This window comes from Triturus cristatus, chromosome 4_1 (assembly GCF_964204655.1).
Source record: "Triturus cristatus chromosome 4_1, aTriCri1.1, whole genome shotgun sequence".
Classification (NCBI taxonomy): Eukaryota; Metazoa; Chordata; class Amphibia; order Caudata; family Salamandridae; genus Triturus; species Triturus cristatus.
In genome coordinates, this window is record NC_140585.1 from 439,828,757 (window position 1) to 439,852,182 (window position 23,426).

Here is a 23,426-nt window from a genome sequence, read left to right on the forward strand (position 1 = left end):
GGGTCCGTACGGCGATCCTCATCCTCTAGTGTCAGCGAACTCGCTGTGGCTCATGGCATGGAGGATTTCCGGGGTAGATGGCAAGCCCCGGGCCTTTCGCGATCAGCTGAGGAGCTCCTTTCTAAAGCCTGGGCGGATAGCACCATTAAACGATACAAATCTGCGTGGGGCAGATGGTCCCGTTGGTGTTTGCGACGGGGTTTCGATCCCGTGGTCACGGATGTGGTCCACGTTGTAAACTTTCTGGCGCATCTGGCTTCTAATGGCTTGGCATATAGGTCCATTAACACTTTCAGGTCAGCCATTTTCTCGGGCCACGTCCCGGTTGGTGGGTCGGCGGTGGGTGAACACCCTTTGGTCTGCAGGCTCCTTCGGGGCATTCGACTTTCCCTACCTCCAGAACCGCGGTATTCGGCCCTATGGGATGTTAATCAGGTGTTAAATCTCTTCCTGTCTTGGCAACCAAATAGGTTTCTATCCCGTAAGGAGTTGTCGGCGAAGCTGGCAATGCTGCTCTGCTTGATCTCTTGTCGTAGGGTGTCGGATGTGCGCGCACTCGATATCTCGGGTCGCATCTTCACTCCGGATGGGGTGACGTTTACCCTTTCCCGCCGGACAAAGTGCAATACAAGAGTTGTCTCTTACCCGGCCTTCGCGGATTCTCCAAAGCTCTGCGTGGTCTGTTGCCTCAAGGCCTACGAGGAGATGACGGAGGAGTATCGTCCTCCGGGGGAGCGTCAGCTGCTCATCGCGCTCCGGAAACCCTTTAAGGCGGTTTCCTCCCCAACGATCGCCCGTTGGGTGCGTTGGGTGATGCAAGAGGCGGGTATTAGCCTCCGGCATTTTGGGCGCATTCCGCGAGAGGGGCTATGGCCTCGAAGGCGTTTGGTCTGGGTGCCCGCTTGGAGGATATCCTCAATGCGGCGGATTGGTCCTCGGATTCCACCTTCAAGAAGTTTTACTTCAAGCCAATTCTCAATATGGCTCATCTGGTTGTGGGCAAGCTTTAAACAAGCATAATCCTCGCCTCCAGTCCTGACATAGAATGAAAATTTTCCTAGCTATCGTAACGGAAAGTTTCAATTCTATTAAGGACTCGGAGGCGAGGATTATCCCGCCCGGTGTTCTTAGAGGAAACCCCTCCCCGTATGACAGTAAGTAACTTCTTTCCTTCATGTTTACGCCGAAGGAAGTAGTGCTTGATGTTATGTTCTAACTACCTTTACATTGGTTTCTTTACTGGTTTGCTACCTAGGGTGGTGTCTTCCCCTTGGTAATACTGCCTTGTTTGTTGCAGGTTCGGATACCCACAAACAGGACTCCTGAAGTTGAGTGCTGGGCTGTCTTCGCGCTTCGAAAGAGGAGATCTGGACACTAACAAGGGACTATCAGTAACTGGAGAGGCTCTGATTGGACATTTTTCTCTCTGTTGATTGGTTGTTGACACAATGTTGTTGACTACTTTTTTCCCTATGGTTCATGGGAAATGTAGTCTTTGTTGTTCTTTCTGTGCTGCTGTATGATTAAAGTGGAGAAAGAAGGCATAATCCTCGCCTCCGAGTCCTTAATAGAATTGAAACTTTCCGTTACGATAGCTAGGAAAATTTTCATTACACACTGACACTGTCCATGCATTGTTCAGATTCCGATCACCCTTTCTACTAGGACACATCTTTGGAACTCAGGACAACCTCATATCAGAGTTTTCCCCTGACCTAGTGAGTTCTAAACTATCCTTAAATGCTCTCATAAAACTGGAACGAAAGAACACCTAAGGGCACTGGTGATCCCAGTGTTTAAACGCTAACAACCATTTGTCAACTGTGTAATTATGTAATTATTTTTTGTTTTTGGTGTGCAGTTGATATCAGTCTGTCAAAGTACTAGAAATCTAACAGCAACACCAGATGAGCATCAATAACGACAGCACATAAAATAACTTGCCAACGTGATAACTTGCCTCAGAAGTTAAGGGGTTAATAATGTGTTTGTCCACCATGTTAAAATGAGCACAGCCTTATAATTTATTATTACTCTGTTTAGATAGGAAAATAACAACACAGGGCTTCTTCAAACAAGAAAAAACTTACCTATTAATATAATCCTTTCAGCCGGCGACAACTAAATGTGTATCGTTTATTCACTAAAATGCAAATTTGCAGTGGTCGCCTCCAACTGCGCGCTTCCTGTTCCATGACCAGTTGGGTTAAGGGTCCTTGACTTCAGTTCCAGACTCTCGTCTCTTGCAGGAAATGCCTTTCCCCTTAACAATCACTGCATAAGGATATCTCACGAGGTAGAAAGACAACAGTCTCGGAACAGCCACAGTCGCCAAAGTCGAGCCCCACGCAGTCCAAGGACCGAACTGGACAGTAAAGTTGGTGTAGGCACAGCCAGTCCTCCGCCGGCCGAAATACTGGAGTGGTCTTGCATCAGCCCGCAAACACCGGCACAGCTTCCTAGATATCGCCACACCGTGGCACGGAGTTAAGCGGAACTGCACTGGGGAGGAGCAGCCAACCACGCGGGACAGCATTGGCCCTTGGACACTGATGTGCTCCAAAGCTGACCCTGGCCTCTAATATGAAGTAGGATGGGGAGGTGCAGGGGTGTGGACCGAGTCTTGTGGACCCTGGCAGGGATGCATTTTGGCTCTGTGGGCCTGAGATGAGGTGCCTGACCTCGGAGGCCATTGAACAGTTTTCTCAGGGTCACCTGGCTTACCCTTGCTACCACTGTATGTCTGGGAAGCTTTCTTTTGCATTGAGGAAGACCCCTGGATCATAGAGGGACCCTGCATCGGCACAGACCAATTACCCGAGAGGGACTGGACACCTTCAGTAGGAGACAATACATCAATTTAGTCGGGTCCCTGGGTCGCCTCTCAACACGTGAACTACGCCACGCGGCCTGCCAGTGGACTCTTATCAATGCGGCACCGAGTAGTGGACCTGCCTAAGCGAACCATGACTGGAGGCAGACGATGGAAGGAGATCTCTATAAAGACCATGCTGCAGCAGTCCTCTACTTGCCGCCCCAGGACAAACACTTCTAATAATGCCCTAACCGGAGACAGTAGCCTCGACTCCACCTCGGGAGACCCTAGAGTCACTAAGGACTTCCTTCTAGCAGCATTACAAGACTTTAAGGATGAGATCTTTACCTTCAAGACTGACCTTCGGAGTGACATTCATTAAGGACGCAGGCCGATCTCCGACTTAGGTGACAAGTAGAGGAAGTGGAGAAAGGCCTGTACGGACAGGTGGATGACTGTGAAACATCCAAAGTGAATACTACTCCTTCAACAACAACACCTGCACCTCCAAGATAAGTGTGAAGATCTGGAGAACAAATCCCGCCCGAACAACATCCGCAGTTCCCCTAGAGATGGGTTCCGCAGCCTTCCCCGAATATGTTCAAGTCTTGTTCGAGGCAATACTGGAAGATCCACCACATCCACGCAGCCGCCTTGACATAACGCATCTAGTAGCTCTAGGTGCAAACATGGAGGGTCACCCTCAGACGCCCTTATGCAGGTCCACTTTTTCGAAGACAAGTAGACTTTTATGACAAAGGTACAAGAAGGGGGCAAGATCTCCTTCAACGGTGACTCACTGCTGCTGTTCCAAAATCTGCCAGTGGAGCCACCCATTAGGACTCCTTTTACAGTGAGAGAGCAGGGCCAGGTCCCTCCCCTCCTTAGAGGCAGCGGAGGAGCTTCTGGGTATTCCCCCTCCCTAGGAGGACTCACTGGGTCCCCGGGACATGCCAGAGAAGCTCCAGTTATGAGAGAAGTGGTCCACAGTACTGGGTGGCCTCCGGTCTCGAAAGCCAAATGACAAGGAGATAGAGCCAGCAAGGAGAGCATCCTGGCGTTTGTGACGAGCTACTGGAGAGAGTTGTGAGTCCCAGGAGGAGGGGCGCGATGCAATCCTGTCATAGCACACCACTGAGGCACCTTGAGGATTGCGCCACCAGGCCCTAGATAAGGATTTCCGCTGTCTTTATTCATTTGCTCTTTGGTTTGGAGGAAACCCGGAGGGTAATGGTTGGAATGCCCCCCTAAGCCTGTTACTCACCTTTGACTATTACACACTTCCCAACTGTGGCACGAAGGTCAAGTAGGGACCTGAGCCTTAGTGTGAGGCGCTCTTCCACCATTACTACTCGATATTAGTTATTCAGTGTTGATGTTTAACGTTATGTTAGTAAGTTGGGATACATTAAGGGGCACAACACCACCACCTAGCACCAGGCACACATGCAGGGCAGCCTGTTCGCCTAGCACAACCAGAGACCCACATCAATGACGCCTGCTCAACTGATTTGAATACACATGCCACTGACATTGAAAGTGCTTACGTACAACTTTAGAGGGTTTAACAATCCAACAAAACAGCTCAGTATTCAGGGGGAACTGAGGAGATCCGGGGCAGATATATGCCTCTTCCAAGAGAGCCATATACTTCAGGGAGACCTAAACCGGCTTCGATCTAGAGTCTTCTTGCTACAATACATGCCTGGGCCCCAACAAAGACAGCAGGGGTGGCAATCCTATTTTGGGACATCACAAAATTCTACGAACAGGTTCTGACTGACGACTGGGGGAGATGGTTACTGGTGAGGGTATCCCCATAGTGATCGGTGACATTTACTGCCTGAACACAGGCCAAGAAGCCTTTTAGATACCCTTAGCACAAAAATTCACTTGAGCCACACGACATACCCTCTTAATCGGGGGGAGACCAAACAGCGTCATGCAGGCAGCACTAGACTAGTACCAACAGAGAGTGGGAGGGACAGGGTCTCTTTCAGCAGCTGTTAAGGCAACCCTCGATGAACTGGGCATGACCGACGCAGGTCCTTATCGCCACCCAGTAGAAACTGATTATTACCATTTTTCTGCGGCACATAATATTCATGCCAGAATTGACTATCTCCTCCTGGATCAACGATTGCTGGGCCAAATGGGAGAAGTATTTTAAAAGCTGAAGACTATCTTGAATCACAGCCTGGTCCAGGTTACCCTATGCTGGCCTAACACCAATGCAGCATGCAAAAGGGGATCCTGGAGACTGAGCAACACCCTCTTAAGGGATCCTGTAGTGGAACTTGAGTTTATGACTGCAGTGTGTAAATATCAGCATCATTGAGGGTAGATGCTGCTTTTCCTTGATGAGGCAAAAGCCTTTGACGAGAGCGAGATGTTAGGGGTGTGGGTGGGATGTTAGGGTGTTGAGGGCCACTCTGCACAGGGCAGGATTAGGACCTGCTTTCATAGGGTGGGTCGAGGCACTATACATTTCTTGATATAAAGGGGCAACTACATTTCCAACCCCCTTAGTCCTATACACAGGAACAGGGACTTTTCCCCCTGCCTGGAGATACACCAGTTTCAGACATGGTTCTCGAATGGCTGCTTTCATCTCAGAAACCTAGTCCACAAGGGTTTCATCTGAACTGTTGAAAATATCAAACAGACATACCATATACTGGAGAGAGAAACAGAGAGAGAGAGAGAGAGAGAGAGGTTCCAATATTTGCAAATCAGGGACTTGGCCCTTCACCCCTTTCTGAAAGCAGCGACCAAGAGACCCCTCACATATCTAGTGAACTTCCTACAGGCCTCTCAACATCCCACCACTTGATCTCCCAAATCTACAACACCCCGCAATCCAACATTCATCAGCCACGCCCTCCTTACAAGATAGCGTGGGAAGAGGACCTAGGCGTGGCATTAGAATATAAAGAATGGGAGACCATCCACACCAGCACAGCCAATTTTGCAGATCATGAACAGGGCTTCCACACTTTATAAGATTATTTACAGATGGCAATAAACCCCAGCTCAGCTTCACATCATGGACGATAGCAGACCGAGGGTAAGCTGGAGAGGATATGGAGGGGCGGGGATCATTTATCATATCCTCTGGTGGTCTTGCCCATGTTTAGACCAATTCTGGAAGGATGTCCTGACCGCCATAGCCACCTCTCAAGGGAAATCCCTGGTTAGGGACCCTGTATCAATCCTACTGGGACTACCTCAAAAGAACACAAATCCCCACAACTCCCCTAAAGGGAAGAGGATCTCCCACCTTCTTCTAGCACCAAAACAGACCATACAGAGTAACTGGGGTAAAGATCTCATCCCTAATACCACATTAAGGTTACAAAGGAATGGCAATAACTAGCCTATGAAAAGATAGCATGTGATCATCAAGACACATCGGATACGTTTACGAGAACGTGGGATCTAATACTGGAGTATCTCAGCTATGACAATAGAGGCCTTACATGCCCAATAGGCTGCGAGCACTGAGCTTGCTGTCCAACAGCAGATAGCTGACTGAAACAGACACATGAGCCCCTTGAAGGTCATAGACCGTATTTTATTTTATCTTACCCTTACTCCAGCTATGGTGGTGTTCGCGAGAGCGGAATATTAGGGGTGTGAAATAGTTTATCAGTTGGAAGATTTCCTGTTACATGGTTGGGAATACCTGCCTTGTTGATGTGTGTACCTTATAAAAACAATAAGAAGCATTTGAAACTAAAAGTAGTGAAATATAGGTTTGTGTTTATAGGTTGTTTGTTCATATATTTCCATAGAAGGAAGTACTACTGTGGCATTAATATGCAGTCTGTTAAAATGCAGTCTGTAACTCTTCCACCTCTGTTTTTAGCAACACCAGGTCTTCCTCCTACTCAGTGGAAACAATGGTTTCAAGCATTTCAGATCTACTTGGATGCAATTGGAGCATCTCGTTTTAGACCTGAAAGAAAAACATTTCTACAACTTAATTCTTTAGGGTTCAAAGGTGTAAACATTTTTATTTTTTACATTTTCCTGCACTAGAAGTGGTTGATGGTGAGGAACTTGATGAATTTCAAGAGGTGTTGAAGAAATTGGAAATAGGAGTTGACGTTCAACTGTGCAACATATGTTTTAGATTTGGCAATCCGCCTCATCCAATAGGTTGGAAAACAATACCCTACCAAAAACGTAATGCATATGCTTTGTTCTAAAATGGGAAATTTTGCAAAAGTTTGCAAAGTGCTTGCAGCAACACCACCAAAGTTGCAAGCATCAAGGATGGTTCCAACAGCGTTAGTGAGGAGGATCAATGTAAAAATGTAAACACACATTTCAGCATATAGTTCTAGTAGTCACAGAGAAGCGAGTTTTCAAGAGTGATTCAATTGAATACATGGATCCTGATGTTAACATCATGGTTGGTGATAAGTGTTGAAAGTCATGGGTAGATTTGAGTGCACAAATCACTATAATCACCTCATACCTTTTTTCATGAGAAGTGGGGTGATAGGAGATTATTTCCACCAGATACGTCCCTTATTTCGTTTGAAGGCAGTACAATTGATTTAGAGAGCTTTATTGAGGACATTTTAGAATTCAGGGGTTGAAAAATTCAAGGCAAAATTTAAGTTGCTGTCAAAGGTCTGAACAAACTGGGTTGGTTTCACCAAGGATTCTTTGGTATTGTCCTTAAACCCGATCCCAAAGATCAAGTAATGGCGGTCAAGGAAAATACAGCTCCACAAACTTTCTGTCTAGTTTTGTCAATACTTTAAGGAAGAATAAAGCTTCAGACACAAAATCAGGGTCAAGGAAGAAGCAATAAAAGTTAAAGTAATCTCCCATTTAGTTTGAGAGATGTTTAGAAAAAGAAATAAAAGTTATTAGACAAAAGGTATGAGATTGAACCTGTTGAATTCTCATGATGGCTTTCACCTTTAGTGGTTGCCCGGAAAAGGAGATTTAAGGGGGTCTGGACTTGCGCAGCCTGAATAACGAAATTTGGATAGACTCCCATCCTCTTCCCAATATCGGTCAGTTGTTGGGGAAATTGGGAAGCTAAATGGGTTTCTAAGAATGACCTAGCATCAGCTTACAATCAGGTTGAACTAGATGAAGGGAAACATCTATTACAACGTAGGCATTACATCGTAGTGCCTTTACAACGCAGTCAGTATGACTGTGACGTTACCACAACAACTTTATTGATTTTCCAAGGAGGAGGTGGCGTTGTAGGTGGTGGTGGTGGGTGTGTGTGATATATAGTTGATTCTTTTCAATTTTTCTCACCACAACATTGTTATGCATTAGTTTTATTGGATTACTATAGTAAGTGGCTTGAAGTATGGTATGTACCTGATCCCATGGATAAGAAAGCAGTTGAATTTTTGAGGGAGGCTTTTTTTTCTAGAGAGGGGTTCCCAGAATTTGTAGTCTCAGACAATGGGGTTCAATTCGTAGGCACAGACATGTCTAATTTTATGGCAGAATCTGGTACTAAGCATCTCGGAAGCTCCCTCTATCATCCACAAAAGATTTGTCTAGTAGAACCCATAAGCTGCCTGTTAAATGATTGTATCATGTGGGCCAAAGAAAAACAAATATGGCATAGAAGAATCGGTCAGATTCAGGTTACAATTCTATCGTACAACTCCTCATTCAGTAACAAAGGTATCCCTGTTTGAATTGTTAATAGGTCATCAGCCAATGTCTATTCTCTTGCCTGCATGGATGGCTAGGAGGCTCAAGAAGGGGGCTCCGAAAGATGGTTTGGATGAGGTTGTTCAAAGCTCAAAATAATCAGAAATCTGACTATATTGGGAAACAGGTTGGGAAACAGGTTGAGCAATTTGTCATACGCGTCAAAAAGCCTGAATTTGTATTTAAAAAAAAATACCTAATGGGTGGGGGGTATTGTGGCAATCCAGTGGTTACTGAGAAGGACTGTGGTAATGCAGTTAGAGTTCAAGGGTGTTAATAATGGAATGTGAAAAACACTGTGAAAATTGGTTCTAATTAGGTAAATCTTATGGTCAATGATAACACTGGGTTTTAGGATGTCTCTTGTGAGTCAACATTGCAACAATTTTCCCGTACCACACAGGTACCGTGGAGATACAGATAAATAGGACTGTGAACTGATGCTGTTCATTTCATACATATCTGTTCATTTTATGCAGTTATTAAAATTCCCGTGGAGATTTAGATATATACAACTATCGACTGATGATGTTCACAACACACGGTTTTGTTCATTTTATGTAGTTTGTAATTTCTCCTGTGTTTCATCTCATTGCTACTTTTTGTTCACTATTTTGTATGTCTGTAAAGGCTTGTGGTAATTAGAAAAAAATCTGTTGTCTGCATTTTTATATGTGTATTGAAAAACTTTTACTTTTATCTAATGTTTGTTTTATTTATGTCTGTACTTTATGAAAATATGTTTCAATTTAATTATCTTTATGAATCGTGCCCTAACATGCATTTAATGAATTTGAATTAAAGAAATGCATTTTTTTTAATTAAATAAAAGCATTTGTGTTTACAGTGAGTTCTCCATATCATGTTGTTAGCTAATATGGTCTGTTGATTGCTATAGACTGTCCAATGCCTAAGGATTTTCTCTTCTATTTGTTTATATTTTAAACATCTATTTTATTTTAGATAGTTCTTTTCCCTTATAGTATTAGACATCTTTTTGATGCTTATTCCTTGGTGTCAACAACTGTATTTTTGCACACGTTTAGTCTGTAAAAAAGAAAAGAAGATGTTATAATTCTGTGGGTATGTTCAGCTTCATTAAAATGTGTAAGCTCTAGAATGTTGTGGTTGGAGCTCGTAGCATGTAGGATGAGGTCAAATTGGCTGTTGAAAGCAGCTACTGCAGAGCCGAGGAGCAGTGACTTGTAGCTCTTGAATAAACAAGATGTTTAACCTACCAAGCACTTTTCTGTTTATCTACAACACACTGTCCTAGGGGCTAAAAAGCCAATTCTCACGGAAGGTTTCACACATGAAGAAGGACAACTTGGCAGCTATGGAATAACATGAAGAAGCAGAATTGTGGCAAAAGGGGCAGTATTGCCAGCCAAAATGTAATTACACTGGTTCTGAAAACAACCACTTCCATGAACCATCCAGACCATAAACATACTAAATATTTCTCAAAAAAGGATCACATCTCTAGGAACTGTTAAAATGCTGATAATCTTACTTTCAGGGCTACAACTATTGCTTGGTGTCAGCCAACAACACTGCCTAATGAAAGAGAAACATAGGTCATGAATAAAGAAATCCCTATTGAAGAAGCCAAGAAATCTCAGCAACCCACATACAATGTAGTGGTAGAAGGCAGGCAATAAGTAAATAACTGGCAGACACAAAATCACATGAGTTATAACAACCTGGAATTTAGAATCCCACAAGGTAAGAATACAAGGCTGAAAATCAGAAGTGTAAGATGTACTTACAAAATAAGTCAGTAGTTCTGCTTAAAGGAGGAGTTGTGCAGATGGAAGAACAAACAGGTTCCACATATCTCTTTCCCTAAAATTAAAAACAACATAAAAACAAATAAGTGAAACTCACATAAGATAGTGTTGAAAACTCTTTGGCATACATGACTTCAACTGTCGTCAATGTATTAGTTCGGAAGTCAGCAAAAACATCAGACTAGGCAGCACTAGTCTATAAAACAGTATTGCCTGAAAGGACTCATTGTCGTTGGAAGAACGCAGATCAAGAGTGTTAATATGGAAATCGATGCATTCATCGATGAAAATGAAATATCATCCTTATTAACAGAATCGCCCGTTGTGAACTCCACATCAACCTCGATTTGCAAATATGTAGTCAAGCAGTCTCTGAGAACCAAGTCCCGACCAAGATTGCCGATTGATAGGTCACAGGTGGGAGGGTTTGCAGCTCCCAGGCAAATGCTCGGGCAGGAAACTCTTGATCATTCCCATGGATAGGCGCAGCGACATTACATGGGTCAAGGGAGCTTGCCCCACTAAAGCACACATTGGCAGGAGGGGGTATGCATGCTCCTAAAAATACCATAAAAGGTCAAATGTCACATTAGTTAGGAACACATAGCCAATGAAGACCTAGCATACACAGTGATCATGTGCTCCCCATGCCGGACATCTGGTCACATTATCCACTGGTCATATTGGGTCCTGTGGTAACCATTAGACAATTAATTTACAACTTCAAAGGAAGCAACCAACATTCTTCACCATATATGGTACACTGAGGATCTTTATAACCCATCATGTTTTGTATAAAAGAAGGACACATATGGATTGTAAATTGAGACAGCCCTCAGACTTTGTGCCTGTAGCTGCTCTCCCGCCCATAATGTTCAATTAAACAAACTGTTCCTGTAGTGTAGTTCCTATTTCCCTTATAGGCTCTGCGCATTGGAATAATATACACTATAGTTTGGTGCATAGGACTGAGGTCAGTATGCTCCTATCGAGTATATTAAACTTAATTACTTGTGTGCCAGCTAACTCAGAGGTCACTAGAAACTTCTTGAATGAACAAGAAGGGATTAGTTTCTGACAACCGCATAAACATGACAACTTTGCTTCCTTTCAGAATCAGAACGTGTCTCAGAATCATGGAAACAATAGATAACAGTTTCACTCAGTCAATCGTGCATGCTTAGTTTCTTCAGAGTTACACAGAAAATAGGAAGATGGGCGTTTCAAATCAAAAAAGGATTTATTGAACAGTCTTCATTCTCGTGTAAGAGATATGAGCTGTCACGATCATTAGACAGTAAGCAAGATAGAATATGCACAGCGTCAGCAGTAAGAAGTAAAACTGCAACAGCATTGTATTTTAGTTATGACCTCTATCTATATACATACACATAAATACACAGGCTAAAAGTGGATTCTCATCTGGTGCTTCTAAATAATTCTACCCCAGTGTACCTAACTTGAATGTAGTGCGAGGTAGGAAGTAGGGGCTGATTTAAGCTATAGTTGGTCTGAGCTTAAGTTAGTATTTTATATGAGATGCCAATAATTTCCTTAGGTTATAGTCAGCTCCATACCTTAGAATGAGAGAAGTGTGAATCTCTCTCCAGAGAGTGAACTCTAACACCCCGCAAGGGGAGTTGGAACACTGGAAGCTGGAATCTCTGTGTGCAGGGAAGACATTGTCTGTTCAGTGCATCAGGCGGGGACTCGAACTCCTTCAGGACTTGCCGTGGTGAGCCGTATAGCCGAGCTGTGCCGTGCCGTGAATTGCTAGGGCAAGTGTAGGTATATTTATACCTGGAAGGTGTCTAGGAATACTAGCATTGACGTAAAGTCAGGCAGAGGAAGACGTCATGAATGAACCCCTGAGGAATAGTAGTTCATGCATAATAGATGAGTTCTTGGAGAAATCAATAATCCCAGTAGGGAAAATCCCAACAGCTGAAGGGTCTGGTTTCTAAGAACTCGTTGTGACGTGGGATGGACGGATGTAGGTGACCATGCCTGTATTTGAATCTGCATTGCCAATGCCTAAATAAGGACTGGAATATTATACCTAAATAAGGACAAATCGAATTTTGCCTATATAAGGACATGATTCAATAGACCTATATACGGGTATCTAAAGTGACAAACAACACCCATTCCACTTTCGATAGAACAATATTATAAATGCTAAATATGATAAATATGTAAAAATAGAGTATCACATGATTCACTAAATACATATCTAAAAGCATAAAAACCGTCTTCTAAAAACAGTGGCTATGCATTAAAAAGCAATAGTGCTGTACATAATTGAAGCAAGTCTCATTCTAAGCTAAACATGTTACATCGATCGCTAAATGAACGAGCACAAGTATATATAAATATACAGACAATGAAATGGTTCAATGGTACAGAAAGGAAAAACAAACCATTTCATGTCATGAGTCCATGAGCCAAAAAAAACCCCAAAAAAACGATAAAGCTAAAAAATGAAAAGTTCCAAGCTTTGTCTTTTTGTTTTTAGAAAAAATGAAGGCCAAATTCAGTGATTGTCTGGTACAATGTGAGTCAAATCAAAAGTTAGTGGAAGGTGTCGGAGAGAACATGTAATCCTCCAATCCTGTAGACAAGAAGTTGTCCACCGATATTGGTGACAGGTCAAATACCTCATTTAGAAGATTACCTGCACATATGTTATGTTATGTTAATTACATTTATAAAAGCGCACGATTACCCTAGATGTGGAACATCGTCAGTAGCAGTATTCGATGTTACCTGTGCGCCTGTTGATCCGTCTCGTACCTCAGCAGTAGCATGTCGAGTCTGTGAGAGCTCAATGAATGCCGTCATCAGGATTGGTAGCCGCTGGGGACAACACAGAGCATGGGCCGTTATCGGGTCCAGCAGAGTATCGATATCCATAGGCATGACTGATGGAAGTGTCAGACATATGTCTAGCATGCATTCTTCACCGCAAAGCAGGCAACGCAGAACAGGTAAGATGCAATCCTGCCAGATTGGTCTGAATGACAGAAACCATGTGGCATTCAGTTCTCGTAGACGAGATAAACCCAGTAGTTGTACTATGCGCTCACGACACCTCCTCTCTAGGAGCACTTTCTCCAAATTGTTTGGAGTGACGCTGGTGGATAGGCTTGCCATAGCATAGCAGGAGGAACAAAAATAGGATTCCCACAATGAGTGCTAAAAGAAGCGGCAGACCACCAAACACCGAGTGCATAAAGTTTGGAATGATTCCGAGGACTGCTTGAAAAGGTGTTAACAGTCCTGAACATATGGTCTTAAATACATGCACAATTCCGCTCGTATCAGACATGTTTAAGATACGTCCCAACATTTCCGTGAAATGTGTAGGGCAGTTGGTACGTAAAAGAGCCTGTATCTCAGCCGAAGTCCTTGCAATTTGTAGATCATAGGTTTAATTTTTCTGCAAAAGAATGGCTTTCATTCTGCTTAGAGTATCAATTCTTATAGAAGAGATGTTTAGTGAAGGCCATAAAGACGACTCCCTGAATGTGTCTATTTGGGGGAACAAGACTTGCATACAACAAGTGACCCTGGAAGTAACCGTTACTAGATATGGGATACCTGGCAGCATGGCACAACAGATCTGATCATTCAACATGAGGTAACTCCCATTTGAAAGTTGTCCAAACGTTTGATTAATCACAGCGGCTAGTGAACCCTGCAGGTGGCAAGATAAGTTTGAAATGGAACCGCTACAGGCCCCGTGTAAACCAATATCCCTACATATGAGTGAACCGCTCAGTGCATTTTCACAGTGTGTACAGCTAATAAACACTTCACGCCCCCCACTCCAACATCTGTGTGTGTAACGTAAATCCCAGGATGTCCTGATGTATTCTTTACCCAACCTTTCATATTTGCCTGCTGGTATGTATTTGAGGCAATACTGAAAATGGAAGGTTGTAACAGGCAGAGTTATTTTGCCATGAATTATCCATTCAGTAGCTGTTTTTTCTGCTACCGTAAATGGCATTTTTTCCAGTTTTTCAATACTCAGCATTGTATACTTAGCTCCCCTTTATCCCAGTTCGATCTGTTTATCAGTGAGATTGTATTCTGAGAACAGAGAAGACGTGTTAATGAAACTGCACGCAAGTTTTGTAGCGTCCAGACTAATGACAGTATAGAACGTAATTGGGACTGGCCTTGTTGCAACTGGACCAAATCTTGTTCTACAACGTCTATTGCTGAGGATACAATGTTGCCTAATGAATATATCCTGGATGACAGAGTCGTTAACCCATTGTCGACTACAGCGAGAGTTTTCTCTAAAATAATACGATCAATTTCTCGTATCCTTTCTGCAGCGTCTGCTTGGGTAACCTTCCATATTTCATTATAAGCAGAATAGATACCTGTATATATGAAAGATTTTTGACACAGTTTTCTTGGTCCTAGCAAGAAATCCATAAGGTCTGCGTCGTCTTTAAGTAAAGGTAAGTGTTGTTTCACATCCTTTAGTGTAGATGTCTGCAGCCAGTTGAGGCATAATTTTCCTACACTGTATGTTGTTACTACCCCTGGATGCTGTCTATGGACATAGCGTGGGTCTGGCCTACTGATTGTGAAACCCTGTGTTCTGTTCAGGAATCTTTCTTGACAGTTGTTTGTGTCTATGGGCCAGAGCAACCATTTTTCCCATTCGGTATCTGTTCTGTTTTGTAGAATTTTATGTACGTCGACCTCCTCCTGTGTAGTGCTACCACTGGCAGGTTTAGGTATGGATGGAGTGTTCATGTATTTGATCTTGGCTAATCCAAGGCAAGACGTTTGTTGGACAGTGTCATTCAAAAATATTATGCTGTGGGATGGTGCAGGTTTTAAACAAAGCTTCTATCCCCTGAACTTTCCAATCTTTTGTACCCCAAACAGATTTTGTGTCGATAGTTTGTTTCCAAAAATCAAAACCCTGTCTAGACAGTTGGTCAATAAAGGATGCAGAATAAATCTGTTTTGTAGTTGTTAACATATTTTTCTTTCCTGTTTTGTTAACACTTTTATAATAAAACGTTTCTGGGATGGATGTATTGTATCCTGAAAAATATGGAAACTTCTTTTCAAATATTTTTGAGCTACCCCTCGGTGGTGTAGGACAATGTTCCCATTGGTTATATAAAAATAAATTTCTAGTAGTTGTAGTTCTATGCAAGAAATGATTACCATAGTGGTTGTAACAAAAAAGCTGTTCATAGCCTGTTGAACCCTCTAAATATTCATGGTTAGAAAATGCATCAGACCTTTCTAGATCGACATCATGTTTTTAACAGTCTCAAAGTCCCAATCATCAGAATAGGTACTAGAGGTAATAAAGTCACAAATGATATTTTGAATAAGTGTGGAATCTTCACTAGTTCAGATGGACCGAATATATCATAATCCATTTTGTCCCAAACTATACCATCTTGTATAGGAACGGCTGTGATGTTCACTGCTGACAAGTCTCTTGCTTCACGATGGGATGATTTGTGTGGTTTCAAAAGTAAGTTCACAGTTCTGCTTTCTGTGTCCAAGTGAATATATCTTCCCTCTGTCAACATGCGCAGAGTTATTACCAAAGCAAGCCAAAGTAGAAAGAAGAAAATTCCAGAAATAATCCATTGTTCAATCCATGGTGAAACCAGATAAGTCTTTTTCAAGTGATGAAAAGAGTCTTGTACTTGTTCTTTCAATGTCTTTTTTGCTGGCGTTGTTTCTGGTTCGCTGGGATCCTCAGAAAACGTATCAAAGTTAATGAAATAGCCAGAGGCAGTTCTGTCAATGGATGGAATTGCTTCAGGATCGTTGAAATCGCTGGCACCAGCTGATCACGGGTTACATTGGTGTAGACAGGTGTATCAGGGCGAACTGTTATTTGGGTTTCAAGAGGAACGAGTTCCATAGCATTGTTGCTTAGTCCTTCATTTTTTACTGTTGGAGTCTCAAAGGTGATGAGTCTTTCAGTTTGAACCTCTTGGATAGTAGCTAGAAGATTGTGTCTGCTACTTGGTTGGAGTCCACTTGGCCTACTATTCAGTATTGGCCACATGGTGTGGTTTGATGTGGTCAATTGACACAAATCTTTTCTCCTTTTTACCAGCAAGGGGCAGCAGAAGTACTGTTCTTGATCCGTGGATTGCTAGGACAGGTACTGGTTGTCTGTAAGAAGGCCCAAATTCCTTCTTATCCGCGATCTTTTCTCTGGCTAGATCCCCAAACTTTGGGATCCAGACAGGCCTTGCTGGGACGGCTGGTTTTTCCCCAGTGGTGGTTGGCTTCAGGAAGACGTTGCTTTGTTTTGTTCTCAATTCATTTAAGTCCTGTAAAACAGCCAAGCGATATCAAAAGGTTTATTTTCCACCACTGTGCCTGCACATTCTAGATCTGGGACCCACATTCTTGTCCCAAATAGGACCTTATATGGAGTGATTCCCCCTAGAGAACTTCTTGGCAAATTGTCTAAAGAGCGTTGGACCCCATAAAGATGTTTGACCACCCGTCACCCGTACCTAATACTCTAGCTGTTACAGACCGCTTTATGTCCCAGTTTTTTCTTTCCACAACAGAATTTCCCTCAGGATGGAATGGAGAAGAGTACCGCTATGCAACGCCCAAACTGGCCATGGCTTCTTTGTAAGCTCGAGAGCTAAACGCAGGGCCCTGGTCAGAGTGTAGCGTGCCAATTACATATGTGCAAATAAAGACTCGCAAATCTTTTATAACAGTTCGAGCATCAGCCGAGCGCTGTGGCCACATCCATAGGAACCTCGAGCACGAATCTACTGCGACCATGATATATTTATAGTTACCATCCCTTTGCAAGGGACCGCAGTGATCCAGGTAAACACAAGCTAATTGTTTATCTGAAATTAACCGGGGTGTCTGCGCAGGACGTTTCACTGTAGAGACTTTCATCTTCTGGCATATTTCACATTCCAAAACATAGTTTTTGGTTTGTTTCCTAATGCCGGGCCACCAATATCTCTGTTTTAATAATGATACAATAGCGGAAACACCTGCATGGGCAGAGACTATCCCTTCATGTGCTACTAGGATTAGTCCTAATCTATGTTCCAGGTTTGGAATTACCCTATCCCCCACTCCAGGGATTTGAGCAAACGGAACATTGCTTGCATCAATCATGTATGAGTATTTGAGTGGAAACGTTTTAGGTAACACTGCACCGCTGCCTTTGCTTAAAGCATTGACAGCCAGTAATATCTCACTGTCTATTTTCGTTTTTGAACAGGGTGATCGCAGCTACGGAAGCCGTTTGCACAGCTCCCTTCGCGGCTTCGTCAGTCAATGAATTCCCTGCAACATGAACGCCATCACGTTGATGACTCAGCGTGTGTATCACGTGAGTGTTTTGTAGTCCGTCTCTCAACTGAACTACTTGTTCCCAAAGCGTCTTATGCTTAATTGTGCCACCTTTTGCATCTTTGAAACCATTTTGAAGCCAATTCTGTAATTATTCATTATATGATTGTACACAGTAAAAGGAATCACACACTATCAGTGTGGGGAATTCGCGATCCATATTTTCAAGTGCCAATTTGAATGCTTGTAGTTCAGCTAACTGAGCTGTACAGTCTCCTAGAGACTGTGTTTTAGTGACCATTGGTCGGAATTTACCATCGCACATACGACCTTTAACGATCGCGCATGCTGCACTGTGAGCTTGCTTACTCCTGGGAGCGGGTTGTGCTGATCCGTCAGTATAAATTATAAATTTGTACTGGTCAACAGTGAGAATCTCAATAGGCAGAGGACATTCATGTTCATATTACAGGAATGCTTGAGTTTTCAAATAAGGATCAAAAACATATTCAACATCTGTTGCAGCAAGATAATTAACCCACTGTATCCATCTTGGATGTAAAGCTTTTGCATTCGGAATGCTCGCTTTTGTTACAGCCTCTAAGGCTGGTACCGGAGTTACGACAATAATGCGTTTCCCCTGAACTAGAGCTCTTTCTTTTGCTACAGCGGTTTGAACTGCTGTCAGAATTTTTTCTGTTGAAGTGAAGCGCATTTCCGCTTGTGTGTACAAATGGGATTTGTATGCAATCAGTACTTTTTCACCTTCATTAAACGTTAAGTAGGTGAATCCGCATTGACCCGGTATTATTCGCATCACTAAGTTACGTATATTCCAAAATTCAGGAAACCTAGATTCAACTAAGTTTTTCAGCGTTTTTGAGGTTGGAGCAGTGCACATTTGTCTAAAAAGTTTGCTGCCAGGCTTTTGCCTTCACTTGAAAGTTCATATCCTAGAAAAAGGACATTGAGATGGGCAATTCTTGATTTTTTTTAATTGAATTTGTAGCCCTCAGAGGCAAATCCCAGTATTATGGTATTTACCCTGTTCAAGTGCCTATCCAGGTCATCGTCTGTTAAGTATATGCATCGACAAATGACAATGCCTCATCATCATAAATTTGTAGTAACTCTATTACTCTTGCTGAGAATAACCCCGGGCTGTTCTTGAACCCTTGTGGGAGTCGATAAAAGTGACGCTGTTTGTCCATTATTGAGAAAGCTGTCAAGTACCTCCTTTCAGGTGCAATGTTCGGACAAAAGAAACTATTTGAAATATCCAATGTGGTTTTATATTTTTAACGCACAATGTTATTCATTAATGCTGTACTGTGTGCAATTTGCACTGCAAATGTTTTATAACAAGTGTTCAGGTGTCTGCAATCCAAAACTAGACAATATGTGATGTCTGGTTTTGCAACAGGAAACAAAGGATTGTTCATTGATGAGGTGCATGTTTCAATCACCCCTTGATATTCAAGTTGATCTAAGATCTCCCTGACCTGTTTTTTAGCTTCTTGCTTAATAGGGTACTGCCTTTGTGCAGTTGGTTGAGTTTTTAATTGGATTTTATGGTGAGGTGAATCCTCATCCCATCCGACATGATTTTTATATAATGCAGGAGCTTGGGCTACTGCCCATTTCCTGGCATAAGTATATTTTAGATGTACTGGATCATGGTTAGAGAAGGCTGGCATAATGATGTCTTCACCATGTGGGCACTCCCTGACAAATTGTGGTGGCCAGTCTTTTTCTGCTATCTTCCAAAAGAGTGCTTTCACTTTTCTTGGTATGTCTCCCTCCATCCGGAGTGTTATTTCGTATAACTTTTGTGGAGAACTAACCCTGGTGTCTAAAGTTTCAACTGTTATGTATTCATTCAAGTCCACTATCTCCAGAAGTTCCTTCAGGTTCTGGCGAGCTATGGTTACTTCTGCTGCACTGTTCAGCATTGTCTGAGCCCATTCTCCGTTCTTGAGTTGTGTCCTCAGGATTTTCGGCAAGTCTGATCTTCAGACCTGCTACCTTTTTCTTGGAGAACTGAGGTTTTGGTTTATTTTTCTGAGCGTGTTGATCGTCTCTGGACTTCACGCGTTCTTCTTTTTGTTCTGACTGTCCTCTTCTTTCGGATGTCTGTGAAGATGTCTGCAAGGTACGAGAGGAACATTTATCAGTATCTTGATACCCGTCAGGTTTTCTCAAACTGTCCCTATTCCTGAGGTTATACCTCCTTTCAGAGGGCTCCTTTTGAGGAGACCTACCTTGGGATTGAGAACGTTTCTCCTTTGAATGTTGTTTTTTGTTTTCCCACTTCTTTTTAGAAGATGTAGGATGGTGTTTAATTAAGTCCTTTTCAGGATCGTCAGACAGTTGTGGTTTAACTGTGTAATTCTATCAATTCTTGTATTTGATTAAGTAATTCCTTATCTGACATTGCTTCAATGTCAGGATGAGGTATGTAGCCGGCTAAAATGGGCCATGTTGCTCCTGGTCTACCTAGTGGACCGAGCCTGGTTATGTGAATTTAATGTTTTAGGGCGCATTTTAACCAGAGATGATGCTCCTGGTATGTTAGTGGAATTTCAATATCCTCGAAGGGAACGTATTCCCTCAGGTGGTTCATCTTTGAAGAAGTGAAACACATGTGTTACTGGATTTGATTCTGGGAATGTAATCCATGAATAGAATACCTCCGTCTGAAAAGATTCATGTGCCTCTATTACAAAAATTGCTCTACCACCTCTTGGTGTTAGGCCATGTTTTATAAGTTTTAGAGCGATGGCTCTCCTTAAATTTGGATGGATGTTTACAACACCCTCATCAGTTTCATTTTTACCTGTAGTATCAAAGGTTGCTACGGCATGGTCAGCCGCATCCTCTGTATTACCTCGTTCTGGGACATTGTTTTTTGAAAAATGCAGAACCAGTTTCAAGGAAAAAAAGATAAGGTGCACAATATTTTGGAACACTGAATCCTTCAACGTTGAATAAACCAAACAGCTAATACATAGGATTTTTAGTCCTACTTAGCTATGGCGGTTATTATCCCTACCCACTCCAGACGTCTTATGGAGTATTATGAGTAGGGGTCTCTGAGAAAAGCACGACTGAGTTACTTCAGTATCTAGCATTAAATTAGTGCCTTACCAAACTGTTGGGCGCCATGTAGTGTAGTTCCTATTTCACTTATAGGCTCTGCGCATTGGAATAATATACACTATAGTTCTGTGCATAGGACTGAGGTCCGTATGCTCCTTTCGAGTATATTAAACTTAATTACTTGTGTGCCAGCTAACTTAGAGGTCACTAGAAACTTCTCGAATGAACAAGAAGGGATTAGTTTCTGACAACCGCAAAAACATGACAACTTTGCTTCCTTTCAGAATCGGAACGGGTCTCAGAATCGTGGAAACAATAGACAACAGTTACACTCAAGTCAATCGTGCATGCTTAGTTTCTTCAGAGTTACACAGAAAATAGGAAGACGGGCGTTTTCAATAAAAAAGGATTTATTGAACAGTCTTCGTTCTCGTGTAAGAGATAGGAGCTGTCACTATCATTAGACAGTAAGCAAGATATAATATGCACAGCGTCAGCAGTAAGAAGAAGTAAAACTGCAACAGCATTTTATTGTAGTTATGACCTATATCTATATACATACACATAAATACACAAGCTAAAAGTGGATGCTCATCTGGTGCTTCTAAATAATTGTACCCCAGTGTACCTAACTTGAATGTAGTGCGAGGTAGGAAGTAGGTGCTGATTTAAGCTATGGTTGGTCTGAGCTTAAGTTAGTATTTTATATGAGATGCCAAGAATTTCCTTAGGTTCTAATCAGCTTCATAACTTAGAATGAGAGAGGTGGGAATCTTTTTCCAGATCGCGAACTCTAACACCCCGCAAGGGGAGTTGGAACACTGGAAGCTGGAATCTCTGCGTGCAGGGAACACAGCGTCTGTTCATTGCGTCAGGCGGGGACTCGAACTCCTTCAGGACTTGCCGTGGTGAGTCATATAGCCGAGCTGTGCTGTGCCGTGAATTGCTAGGGCAAGTGAAAGTATATTTATACCTGGAAGGTGTCTAGGAATGCTAGCATTGTAGTAAAGTCGGGCAGAGGAAGACGTCATGAATGAACCCCTAAGGAATAGTAGTTCATGCATAATAGATGAGTTCTTGGAGAAATCAATAATCCCAGTAGGGAAAATCCCAATGGCTTAAGGGTCTGGTTTCTAAGAACTCGCTGTGACGTGGGATGGATGGATGTAGGTGACCATGCCTGTATTTGGATCTGCATGGCCAATGCCTAAATAAGGACTAGAATATTATGCCTAAATAAGGACAAGTCGAATTGTGCCTACATAAGGACATGATTCAATAGACCTTTATACGGGTATCCAAAGTGAGACACAACATTCCTGTTTTGCCAAAAGCCTACTGTCTTCTGCTTTTAAGGGATTTCGAACTTAAGTAACAATTTGGCGAGCCAGCCAGGAGGGATTGGGAGCTCGAAATCGACTGTAGCTGAAGGAAGGATACCTGCCCGGGCGGATTCACGATTGTGCAACAAGAAAGGTGGGAAGACACCACAATTGATTGGAAGTTCTGCTGAATCACCAGGCAGAGGTCCGTCATGACGCAGCCATCAAAGAGGGTAAGAGACTACATCAGAACCTCAAACATAGTCGTAAGCATTTGGTGTATGGTAAACTAGGGAGAAGCATAAAAAGATAACCCAAGTGCTTGCGTTACTGATATGATATGGCAGATTACCTATTTTATATGTCCTAACGGAATCAGTCATAAGGCGGCCTTAGAGACGTTCCTCTGGAAGTCACCTTTTTTTGATAGCTGAGTAGGCTAGTTAAGGTAAAGATAGCCCTTGAAAACTCTCAGGATGTTGGTTTTTGAGAAATAGTTATCCTGATTGGGCGGAATGGATACCTCAGTTTCATCGTTTTTTAGTTCAACGATTTCTCAGTGCTAAGAGGTTAAACACCTTTAGTATCTGGAAGGAGAGTAGGAGGCACATCTAGCTTGAAACCTGGGTGTTTAACAAGATGAAATTCAGACATAGGGAAATAAATTGGACCCAAGAAACTAGGAGCAACTTATGTGTGAACAAAAGGGGCTGGCAATTCCAGAGTTATTACGATATGGTTTCTATGATTAACTCCTTTGTTTAGGAGCAGATATTGGCAGACTATCCAGCTCACTTAGAGACATGTTCCACACAAGTCTTTTATTTTTAGAGGATAACCTGCTGAGAGAGTTCAAATGTTTTTGACAAAGTAATTTTTTCTGTCAACCATTATTGAACAGTATTATGTATGTGATGATGTTGCATTGATTATTGATTGAAACTGTATTTTGTGGAACAAATGAGATTGTTCAGATGCTAGTCTAACATATCGCATATTTGCCCTCTGTTGTAATATACATATGCATTTTTATCTTGTTCTTATTTAAATGTATAGTTGAACAGTTTGATGCAAATATTGTAAAAACGCTGAGCTCCTAATATGTTATTTGTAAGAGTGCACCACGTACGATTGCCCCCACGATTAGACAAACAAAACTACAAAACATAATTTTAGATGTATTTATCCAAATTACTAAAATTGCCATAGATTCTCCTTGAAGCATATGGAAACTAGGTTCCCCAAACAGATGAATGGAATTGATAAGTGTTGATAACAGTGGCATTTACACACAAAGGCACACATATTTCCCTGGCCTAAGGAGGGAAAATTAGACATGTATATGATTGAACATACTAAAACATG

At 42.4% G+C, this 23,426-nt stretch overlaps 1 protein-coding gene across 2 annotated transcripts in view; it reads right to left on the minus strand.

Moving 5' to 3' along the window:
* Window positions 1-23,426, minus strand: part of RMND1 (required for meiotic nuclear division 1 homolog) — a 485,798-nt gene that overhangs the window by 321,947 nt on the left and 140,425 nt on the right. For both annotated transcript variants that reach the window (XM_085652595.1, XM_085652596.1), the window contains exon 2: window positions 10,285-10,360. The gene's annotated coding sequence lies outside the window, so the exon portion shown is untranslated. The remainder of the gene's footprint in view (window positions 1-10,284; window positions 10,361-23,426) is intronic.